Below are 12,091 nucleotides of genomic sequence, written 5' to 3'. Positions count from 1 at the left end.
ACTACACCCTATGAAATATAAACAACTCATACACATAGAAAAGCTGCTCTAAATCCTGCAGTCAGCTAAGATGTAGATGTGGATTCACTAGGAAGATAATGGTGTGAATTTCCTTGCTCCCCATGTTCTGACACGGGAGAGGTAACATGCATGGATCAGCAAGAAAAGGGGGCAGTGAAATACCTTTGCTAATGTGGAGAAGAGTTCTTCAGCTCTGGAGCAGAAAGCCAGGTCAGTCATGCATGATTCAGGACATCTTATGACAGTAAAAGGACCCAAACACAGGAAATTCAGACCTAGGATTCAGCAAGATACAGGTAAGAACTGCAATTCACTCTCTGAGCTATAAGAGACTTTCTGACTAAAACAAACCAAATCTATCCAAAACTTCTGTGAGCATTCTGTGAGCATTCTGTGAGCAACTTCCAGCAGCACAGGGGTGGAAGCTGTTACAGCTGCATGACCCCAGCACAGCCAGACTCAGCTCTTCTGGGAGCACTGAGGAAAGATTACTCCATCTGACCCTTCTTTAGTGATGCTGTAAAGTCCCAATAGACTTTTTCCTCTTGCCCCTTAGAGACTTTTGTAATAAGGCCAGCACACATTGCCCAGAGACTGCTGGATGTCTCACCCCTGAAAACATTCAAGGTCAAGTTGGACTGAGTCTTGAGTAAACTGTTCTAGTTGAAGATGTCTCTGCTCCTGGCAGGGGAGTTGAGCCACATGGTCTTTAAAGGTCCCTTCCAACCCAAACTACTGTATGATTCTGTGGTTCCACATTGCTGCAGATCTGTTTTCAGCTCTTTGAGCTCAACAAGTGCACTACTACAATATCACCAGCAGAACTAAAGAATATTCAGGACAAGGAGTCAAGGCAGAGAAGATCAGGCAGAAAGATTTCTCTAGAGTTACTCTGTCACAATTCATTCTGACCTAAGGCCACAGTTTTCTCCCTTTCTTGTCATTACATTAATTTTTCTGGTTATTTTTGTGGAGCAAATTTCTTCCTTACACATTGAAATAGTTGGCAAAGTATATATAGTCTAAAAGTAGACTCCATCTCCATTCACTTCTCCTTTTTGGGAAGGAACACATCAGCTGCTTTCTCTTTGCATTGCAACAAAAATGCTGTAGGAAAATTCAAAGGGAAAAGAAGAATCTTCTCTGGATAAATATCCAGATTGCATCCTTGATATGACATATTAGATGCCATACATGTAGTTGATGGTTCTAAAAGCTATCCCTACTTTTCAGTATCGTCTTGCTGTTGCTAAGGAGTCTTTTTGTAAATACTTTCTTTTGGAAAAATATAGTGACCAAACACTTCCCAAGTTTCTATGACTGCTGCATTGTTTAATTTATTTTGATTTATTCTGTGTTTACATCTGCGTTCAGTCTCTGTGTCCCCTCCTTTGAGAATCCACCTAGCCTATGCTGATTTCCAAAAAATTGATTGGGAATTTCATGTTACAGTCTTCCCCTTAAGAAAAAAAAAAGGAGGGGGGAGGCACTTGATTTTGTCATTCTTTCCCCTGAAAGATTTGTGAAGTACAGAATATAACTACAGCAGATGTGAATAAGAAACAGAGGTCCCAAGTTATCTATGATGCATAGTTATTTCACTGGAATAAGAGGAGCTTTTCCTTTCATTGCCTCGTCATAGTTTATTCCAGCTCTTGGCTAGAATTTCCAGTAAACCTCATAGACCCATATGAACCACAGAAGAAAAGACATACAGCTTTAACCTCCACTGAGCCAAACGCAGAGTGCCTTTACTGCTAAAAAAACTAAACCATATGATTCAATTCCTTTGAACAACTTTCTCAAAGTTATCTTCTCACTTCATATCTTCCCTTGCATATTTGACATTCGACATCCTTTTAGTTGTAGATCTAATTCCAACTACATGGCTAAAACACTGGGTGTGTCTTTTTAATCATCCTTAGCTATGATTCAGCTGAACACATTCACACAATGGGTGAACCACACAAAACTTACACCTGCAAAAATGCATGTTTATTGCAGATTTCCTCATGTCAAGGGCATGAGTACAAAACCATGTTAGCAGATGTTGCCCCTGACAGCCATACAGTTTGAAAGCTGCTTGAGATTTCCTAGGATCATTTTCTTCAGGGGAAAAATAAAGAGCAGAAGCAGAGAGAAAGAAGTCTGTTATCTTCCTCTCCAGTCTGTTTTCAAAGGCAATGCACTCAATTCTTCCTGCACTGAAGCACAGCAGTAATGAGGAGGCTTCTCCCATCTGGCTGATTCAGACATATCTTTCAGTCTTCTGGCTTTTCACCCCAGTTCATGATATGAGGAGAAGGTGTGTGTTACTAACTTTCCACTCTGATTTTTGCGAGACCATGGATGAGGATCTGTATAGGCTTTAGAATTGGCTGGATAAGTCCAGTCTCCTGGGAAGAGAACCAGCCTTTGCCCTTTCTATGCATTTTCACAATGACTTTTGAGGACATATAATTCCAAGGGAATCAATCCACTGATCTTTACAAAATTTGACACGCACTCCAAAATTTTCATTGTTTTAAATAAAAGCTGATTTGAAAGGCAAAATATGCAAACTGCAGTGATTTCTGGTTTTCCTTTTTACTACTTCTGGGTTTCTTCCTTTACTGCCATGTCTCCTCCATTTCCTATGTCCCTCTGTTAAAATATGAAGTTAAATAGTTTCCAGATGCAATTTTACTGCTCCCTTACCCACATAATGAAAACTAAAAGACACTGTAGGATCCCTGTTGAGGCACCACTATCAATAAGTTTGGCAAATAACTACCATAAAGCTTTTTTATTACCCTGCTGATTTAAAAAGTAAGTCATGAAGAACTGAATTATGTGCAATAATGGTTTAAGAGTAACAGATTCACTTTGAGGATGTCATGATATGTCTTTTGTTTAAAATCTGCATAAAAACACACTGGATACATTTTGGCAAGTGAAACCTTTCATAGGTTATAGAAATAAAGTGTAATTAATCTGTGGCTTAATTCATTTACATTTGTGTGCTAAACAAGGCTGCTGAGAAAAATCACACCATGTTTATTCCTAAAGCAAAATACTTATGCAACTTTACTTTGATTTTCTATAGCCTTTCAATAGGGCCTGTTTGCACCTTGTTGGTTTATAATAACAAGAAATAAAACACATAAAACAAACAAAAAAAAAACCTCTCCCAGATTTTGCATTTTATACTGAAGCAAATTTGATGCTTCTGTCAGGCATTGTTTACACCCTGAACTCAGAGTAAAACAACAGATTCTAGAAGGGTAAATTAGGGAGTTTATATTTCTAATCCTAAATTTTAAATGTAGGATAATTCAAAGATTCAAAGTCACCTATGTGGATTTGTCTAATAAATTGTTAATCTCTCTCATAGTTTTTTTCATGAGAACTTTATTCCTCCCTTTAAACAAAATAGAAAATGATTTGGGTTTTTTGGTCCAGACACACTATATTTTTACTGGATATCAATTATTCTTGAAGCTTACCTTGGACCAGGTAATGCTTTTGGTAACAGAGTATGAACCATAATACCAAAATGGATAGAAGACATTAATTTTTTTATGTAAAGTTTTTCATGTAAGCCCCATATTTCTGAATGTATTCTTAGAATGGTAACAATTTCACCTGATCAGTGTAAATGAGGTCAGAACTCAGGTCAGGGAGTAAACCAGTTTCCTTCAAAACAGTGCAGTACATCAGGATTTACATAAATGAAGAAAATTATATTGGGCAAGTAATTTTCAAAACCCAGGAAGAGTAAGAATGACCTAAACATGAGATTTTAAAAAGAAAAAAGAAAAAATTGTCAGAAATTACCGAACGGGTAAAAAACCATTAAAAAACTTCAGCCCTCCTAAAATCTCGATCTGTGTGCACAAGGCAGGGCAGAGGAAGCCAAAGCTCCTCCTCAGGAGGGTTGCTCTCTAGACCTGCACTCCAGACCTCTTGCCTTGTGAAGTTTCACCCCAACCAGGACATGCCAGTCCCTTGACCCCCACTTCACTCATATGAGAGTATATAACCTGAAAAGTCCAGATTTCTTCCTTTCCCTTCTCTTGGTTCTTCAGTTTACTCTTCCACACTCAGTCCAGTCTCAGGTCACTACAGCTTTTGAGCTATCCTTATTCTCCAGATGAGCAGCAGCTCTTGCTGATTCTCCCTCTCAGCCAGATTCTCCCTCGAACAAGCCCATGTGACAGTGTCCACTTATTTTGTGGTGCGAGTTCAGTCAGCACTGGCTTAACCCAAGGTGAACCTTGTAGAAAAAACGTGTAGCTGCTGTCAGAGAAAAAGTATTTCTGTTACAGCAATGATGCTTTTGCTACTTGTTTTCTGGAAGGATAAAAAAAAATCCTTCTCTTCAGTCAGAAGGATTTCCCTTCCCTTTTGCTATCACACTCAAAAATGCTCTATTTTTTTCAAGAAAGGACTTCTTTTCCTTTCCCTCGTTTGCAGTCATTTGAATGAAATTAGCCACTGGTACAGGAATCTTTCACCATTTGGCATTTAAGGAAAAAGCTTAGCAGGAGACAGAAAACACTTTTGAAATTATTTTTAGAATAGAAAACTCTAGTCTTTGAAAGAAGTGCTTACAATGTTCATCATATGAAGTCTCAGTTTCCAGTACAAGTTTATATCCTTTTCACTGGGATTATAGAGACCTGCCTTGAAATCCACGTGCTGCCATGGAAACTGTTTAAATTCTTTTACTCAGTGAGAAAAGTATCCTACAAAAATTTCTGTTTCAAAGGTATTTTTATTCTATCTCAACCTATTAAGGCTGTAAAATGGAATGGGCACAACTGCTTGAGACGGTCCTCAGGAATTGCAGGAGCAGGATGCAATCTGCTTAGGCCATCTCCCATACTGAGTTGTGGAGATTCATGCATTTTCTGACATCATTTTGCATATAGTTGTCTATATGAATGAGTCACTAACAAATGATGTAATGAGAGGAGCAGGATCACAAAACACTCACATGGTTTGTAATAAATTACAAAATTCATATGTAGGGCCATATTGGGTAGAGATTTCCCAATTAGACCATTAAACATGTTTATCCTGATAGTCCCAAGACAGACCACAGCAGAACATATGTGAATTGCTCACACACCTTCTAATTTCTCATCCATCAAGGCCCATGAAATTAGAACAACACAGTGCAATAGATAAAGCAGTTATTAATAGTTCACGAGAGAGACACTCACATTGCTGAGTGGACAGTTTAGCATACATATTCTTTTCCATCTCAATTCCTGGGAGCCTGTGGGAAAAGCTACTGACTAGATAGAGATGAAGTATGAGTAATTGCATTATGTCACAATTTTATGCTTAGCATCTGGCGATGATTCTTTCTCCAAAGTAAGAAACTCATATATGACAACAATGAACAATGAATCTGATTCTCATCTTCATTATATTGTGTCTTCATTGCTGTAATTTCAGTCTATTTTTTCTCCTAATATTCAGTCATACTAATATCAGCTGATTCAGGATGTGAATAGCTAATTAGATTTGCATGATTTCATGCATCTCAAAGAGGAAGCTGAAATTTGCCTGGATTCTTCTGGAAAAAAAAAAAAAAACACCTAATTCTAAAATAGTCAAGATGTACTGCTCTGTAAATAAACTTGTTTTCATATTCTAATCAAGTGGAATAGACAGTTTTGTGCCTCCTGAGTAACTGCATGGTTTAGGTTACTGAATGGTTTTGTTAAAGGTCAAGAGAAAACTTTCTTTTAGGGGCTCTGAAATATTAGAGAAGTTAATTTGTGAATCACACAGCCTTTGGCGTGATAGCCTCCATCACCAGACATGTATCAACTAGAGGTGTTGTCTTCTACAACTACATGGCCAGCTATCCCACCAACCCTTTGTATAAAACCTCTTGGCTGCCTTGCTGATCAGGGTCTATTAAAAATATTAAGTAACAGCACTTTGAATCAGAATTAAACATCTGGAATGACAAGGCAAAGTTGGTTTGGACCTCAAGGCATATTGTGAGTATTAAATATCACTGCCAGGTCAGACAAACAGATGCTTTAATCTACTAACTCAAGATATGTCAGTGAACAAGTCAGGTCATGCACAGAGTGAGATTCATTCTGTTTCAGTCTCCCTCTCTGAACAGTTGAACAAGTACTTGTTTCCTTTTCCAACAAATTCACCTCAAAGCTTGTAGTCAAAGCAAGTACAGAGTTCCCAAAAGTTTGCACTAATTTGCCTTAAAGGATGGTGTAATTTTATTTGAAAACAAAGACTTTTTGGAAACATAGTTTATAGAATCATAGATCTGTCAAATTTGGGAAAGACCTCCAAGATGAAAGAGTCCAACTTCTGTTTTCTGAAAGCACTGTCTTTCCTTGAGATAGGATAAGGATATGCCATTAGTTCTCTTGGCCACAGACCTTAAGATATGTATCATTGCTAATTGTGTGGACATGAGACCTTCTTCAATCATATCAGCATCATATTTTTAGCTGCTTTGTTCTCACACAGAAAAGAATCTTATTTTAAGAACAGGTGCTTCAATTACAGTATAATTTATGTGATGATAGTTCAATATTATTTTGGATTAGAGCAATTAAATTACAATCCTAGTCCTTCCAGTGGTCACAGTGGTGCTACCTCTGACATCAACAAAAGTCAGACAAGATCCAAAGGGAATGGCAGAGCCATTGTTCATCTGGGCATCACTTCTACCAAGAGAGATTTTCATACTCATGCCTAATTCATTTCCTGTAGACAGTCAAACACTAATTACATAAGCAAAATGGAAAAGTTCCTGATTCCATTCACTGGTGTAGTTTGAAGGTGAACAGACTGCATTTAAACTGTTGTAAGATCCATCCAGAGCCCATTTTCTCTTCACCTGGACTGTTCCCCCTCCACAAGACTAGCACCTTTTACACTGCACAGCTCCTTTTTCTGAGATGCAGTGGCAAGGGACATGTTGTGACAGTGTTCCTTGGGCAAAGCTGAACTCAGCCATCCTGCTGCCCAGGACCAGGGGCTGAGCTGTGGCTGACTGTCTCAGCCTTCCCATTTCTGATTTGCAGCGGATCCCCACGATCTGCAACATTACAGTCATATATATTTCAGTTTCTAATCACATCTATCTTTCCCTCTGCCATCTTCTTCCCCACATTTCCCCTACCACTGATTTTTTCCTGAATTGGGAGTACACATAGCTGTGATGCTAATGTCACTTCAGACTAACCTCAACCCATTCCCCAGAGATCTTGTTTGTTCATTCCCTGTCAAGGCTGACATTACATAAAAATAGTAGGCTTGACTTAGACTGAAAGTTCATCTCTCTGACAATGACAGGTACATGGCCTTCAACAATTTCTCAGATTTTTTTGAGGCACACTGGGATGGTATTCGGGTTCTTAAATACAAGTGTCTGCTGCTATTTCAGATCCCTGTGTGTATCTTTCTTGGCAACCAGCTGTTTCTTCAGGAGGTCACTGGTCTTCCACAGATCCTGTGGCACATCTTTCCACTCCAGGCAGATGTGTCATGTATTTTAAGGTATCTATTCCTGGCAATAAATCCCAGAAGCCATGTTTCTATGTTCAACACTCTTTGATAAATTTCTGGTTTATGTATTAGCCTACTCTTTTTGATGACAGTTTTAGCTCTAATCTCATGACAAGGAGGTTCACAAGTTATAAGAAAAATTGCATGCTTTTGTTGGTTATGAATTTGCTATTGCAGTTAACAGGAAGCTGAAGGAGAGGCCTCCTGCAGCCATAGGACAGATGCACATGGGTGTAGTTAATGCTTGTTTGCCTTAAACCTGTATCTAACACACTAAAATACCATCGCCATCCTCAACAAGGCATATTGTCACATAGCAATGTATTATAAGGCAAGTTAAAATTTAAGTGATAGCCATAACTGCAAAACACTAACGGTGACTTGAGATATGGCTTCAGCAACGGGATGCACAAAAAACACATGCAAGGACTAAAATCCACAAGAGGAGAACTAAGGATTTGCAGTGGGCAGGAAGGATATCTGATAGGCTTAGAATTCCTGTAAAATAAGCAAAACCACTACAAGACCTGATCCTAAAGCCAAAATATCAAGAGGAGAATATCACCCTTTTTGTTTTGGGAGTGGGGCAGAAAGACCTAAACCTTCAAGGATGGATGAGAAAAAACATGAAACACAGCCCACTTCAGTTCTGGCTTCCCACATCAGAGAGCTTTGAGGACCATCAAGAACTACAGCCACCAATCTGGACTGAAACAGCATCAGTTCTGCAGGTATACTCACAGCTATAGTTCAGGATAAGTTCATAAAAGACAATTTTGTTCTAGATGTGGTGATAATGAAATTGTTTTCCATGTCATTCATGATTATACAGACCTCCATCATATCTATGTGTTTAAAGAGCTCTTGCCTGTTTGTCTGTTCAAAGTATGGAAGAAAAAATTACCTTTAAACATCTGTAACCTTTTTCTAAACCTTTCTCAGCTCTGCTACAGCCTCTTAAGAGGGAGGAAATAGAATTGCTAAAATTTCAACTCACCTTGGCCTAAGTACAGACATAACAACATACACAGCCATCCATTCTGTTCTTTCCTTACTAATTCCTAAAAGTTCATGCCCCATTTTGGCTGCATACAATACTTCTTGTGGGTATGGCAGAACAGGCCTTTCTGTGTGGCATCGTGAGGTGTGGGTAATTGCTGCTGTTTCACAGGGTTTGTAGATCATATTGCATGGACTTCTCCAATTTATAGATGAAGGTCAGATCATATTTACCCAGTGTAGGATTAACACTTTCAGTTGCAAGTAACTTAAACCAGGATTTTTTCCTAACTACCTCACTAGCTCAGTTACTCTCCCCGAACTTGACTATAATGTAGGGAGAAAGAAAGGAGATATCCAGAAAGGAGCATAACTTTTTTAGAGTGTTCATATAACACTATAGAGGAAAAAGGACTTGGGCTTTTTTAATATCGTTCTGGCTGTACATTGGGATACAAGCAGCACCATATCCCCTTACAATGAAAAAGTAATTCATGCAAGAGCGAGAGGTGTATTTATGTTCCTTTTCACTGCTGGTTTTAATACACAGTTCCTTTTGGGGTTTGCTTGGTTTTCTTGAGTCCTCCACAGACTTCCCAGGACTCAGCACTCTGTTATTGCTTACTTAATTCTTCCCACTGCTCTGCTAGCTGCAGGAGTTCAATACTGTTAAGTTCCAAATTATTGTTCATTATGGAAAATGTGTGAAGAGAAAAAAAAAAAAAAAAGAACAGATCACAACAGTGTTTGTAGAATACTGTACACACAATCCATTTACTCCATGACTCTTCAAGAGATCATGATATATTCTTGCCCTTGATAGCCACCATGATATCAAGTTACTCTCAGTTTCCTTCTGCTCCTGTCTTTGCAGTATTACAGATTTAGAGTTTCAGATATCTAGAATTAAGGGGTTTTTCTATCTTTATGCTTCTGCAGGACTAAGAAGTATTGGTACCTTGTGCTTAACTTAATTTTAGATATTCTCAAGGTTTATCTAGCCACAGCAATAAGGTATATATAGATACATCATGATTGTAATCAAACATTAGGAATACTCCTGAGTGTAGAGATTTTATGGATAAACTGATATAAATATATATAATGAGAAGATACTGTGGAAATTGAGTTTAAACAGCCTGTTTCTCCTAGGGCATAAATTGCTGCTATTCAAGCTGAGTAAAAAAGAAGTTATCTATCCCTAATCAAAAAATTCATCAGTTACTCAGGATCTTATTAGCACAATTTAGGTTTCAATTCTATGAGATACTTCAGGAAGATTTAGATGAAATATCACACAGTAAGTTCCCTTAAATTTTAATATTTCTACAGTATTTGTTTTGTTTCTCTTTACCACAGATGAAAATCAGTTTATCTGCAATGTTTGAATGGAGTAGTTTATCACCTTGCTCCCTGAGCCAGACAGCCACTGACATTCTAATTTTCATTTTCCCATAGCTGACAATAACTTACCACCTTTGTCACCCTCATTGATTTTAGTAGCCGTGGATCCAATATTTCCACCTTGATACAAACAGAACTCCTCCAGGTCACCCAAGTAATGGCTGATAAACAGAGTCCTACATAACTTCAGGTATAAACAGGTTTTTCTTCTATAAATAATCATATACAAATACACAAAATATTATATATAAATATATATATATGTATATATATATACACACAAGTCCCCTTATTTTATTGGAAATAGGCATTTTTCTCCTATGTATCTATTTCACTACCAATCAGCCTCCTAGCTACAACAGACCAATTCCCTTTGTCTTCTAGCATTTGTTTTCAGGGGCACAGAGCAGCTCTGTGCTGCTGAGAGTACACTGATGTGTTGGCAACGTGCATATTTACCTCAGCTCAGCTCAGTCCGTGTAGCCCAGCTGGGTGTCCTGTGCCTTGAGCAGCCCTGAGCACACAGCAAGAACTTTGGCCATTATCTCAGAGTTTGATTATTTTCTTGACTTTTTTTTCTTTTCTTTCTTTCTTTTCTTTTTTCTTCTTCTTTTTTTTTTTTTTTTTTTTTTTTTTTTTTTTTTTTTTTTTTTTTTTTTTTTTTTTTTTTGGTGCCTGGAAGAAGGCTCTTTGATGTGGGAGATCAGGGGAATGCACAGATTGCTGCTGAGGGATGGGCCATGAGCCAGTCTTTATTCTGTCAGAATGGGCAAGCCCTGGTGAAAGTTGTCCAGAGAGATGGTGGAGTCTGCATCCTTGGAGATACTCAGAATCTGTCAAGACACAACTCTGTATGACTCTAATTTGAGCAGAGGGTTTGGACAAGAAAATCTGAAGAAGTACTGCATCAGCAATTCTGTAATTCTATTAAATGTCCCCCAACAGCCATCCCCAAAAGAGCTACTGCACCATGGAGCGCAGTTTGGAGTAGAGGTTTACATTCCTATCCTTACTCCCAGGAAGGGAAAGCATCTGATGGAGCTGAATGGAAGTGCCACAAAACTACACCAGGTGCTGTTAAAGGCTGCTCACTGTCATAACTCAGACTACAGTAATTTTCTGCAGGGAAATGAGATTTTTCAAAGAATTCAGGATCTGACTCTGATTGAAAGCAATAGTAAGAAAGTTTTTTCCTCCTCTTTGGTAATCAGTTCTGATCATATAGAGTGAGAGTGAGTGGAAACACTTCAGATCAGTTTGTAAACACCTAATGTGTCTTAGTTTCACCTCTGTGTTTATCCTGTGTCTTTATCCTTGCATCTATGCAACAGTTCTAAGACACAAGGAGCTCTAATGCAGTCTTTGCCAGATGACAGAAGAACAGTGGGCTTTTCTGCTCTCATCTGCTGCAGTCCCATTTTGCAGCCTCACACAATATTCATCTCATGTCTGAACAGTACCATACCAATCCAAAATTATGTCAGGTTAAAAACTCTGATTTTGGTCTACCCAATGTCTGTTCACAATCTCTCCTCCTTTCCAAACTGGACTTTTTCATATTAGCACAGGAGCAGGACACTTAGAACTATCTATCAGCACAACTGCTGTAACCCTAGAGATGTGTATTATGATAACAACATAAGTGTGTCACAACACTAATGAGACTGCTGCCCTTCAGTCATATCTTTATAGATATGCGGCAGCCACTGAGCCAATTTCCATAGCTTTGGCTTTGTCTCAGGCACTCTGTCTAATACACAAGAAGGTCATTTCAGTAATGACAACAAAATGTCTTCACACTTCAGTAAGCTGGGGAGATTTGGAGAACCCTATGCTCCCTCTTGCTTCTGCTTTTGTGGTTGGTTGGTGCAGGTAAAGTGAGAGGAACTCCTTCTTCACACCTTTCATGGGTAAGTTATTTCTCCTTCATGCTAGTAGGAACTGAGGTACAGAGTGAAGGAAAACTTGTCACTCCTTTTCACAGATGAATAACACATGCATGTCCTGTGTTTGAGTATTTTCAAGCTCGTTATAAAAATAAGTAAAAAGCAAAACAGCTTGCTTGCTTGCCTTAAGATTAAAAAGAGGCATGGCCAGAATTTCACAAAAAATTATTCATACCATC

At 38.4% G+C, this 12,091-nt stretch overlaps 1 long non-coding RNA gene across 1 annotated transcript in view; it reads left to right on the top strand.

Annotated features, from left to right (window-relative positions):
* Nucleotides 1-220: 220 nt before the first annotated feature.
* The window catches only part of LOC134548590 (uncharacterized), a 30,985-nt gene continuing 19,114 nt past the window's right edge, over nucleotides 221-12,091 (top strand). Inside the window, exon 1 of the long non-coding RNA XR_010079816.1 lies at nucleotides 221-317. This is a non-coding gene — a long non-coding RNA (uncharacterized LOC134548590). The remainder of the gene's footprint in view (nucleotides 318-12,091) is intronic.

The sequence above is a fragment of the Prinia subflava genome, chromosome 3, assembly GCF_021018805.1.
Source record: "Prinia subflava isolate CZ2003 ecotype Zambia chromosome 3, Cam_Psub_1.2, whole genome shotgun sequence".
NCBI lineage: Eukaryota > Metazoa > Chordata > Aves > Passeriformes > Cisticolidae > Prinia > Prinia subflava.
The sequence above is the reverse complement of the archived record's forward strand: the minus strand, read 5'-3'. Positions and strand labels throughout refer to the sequence as shown.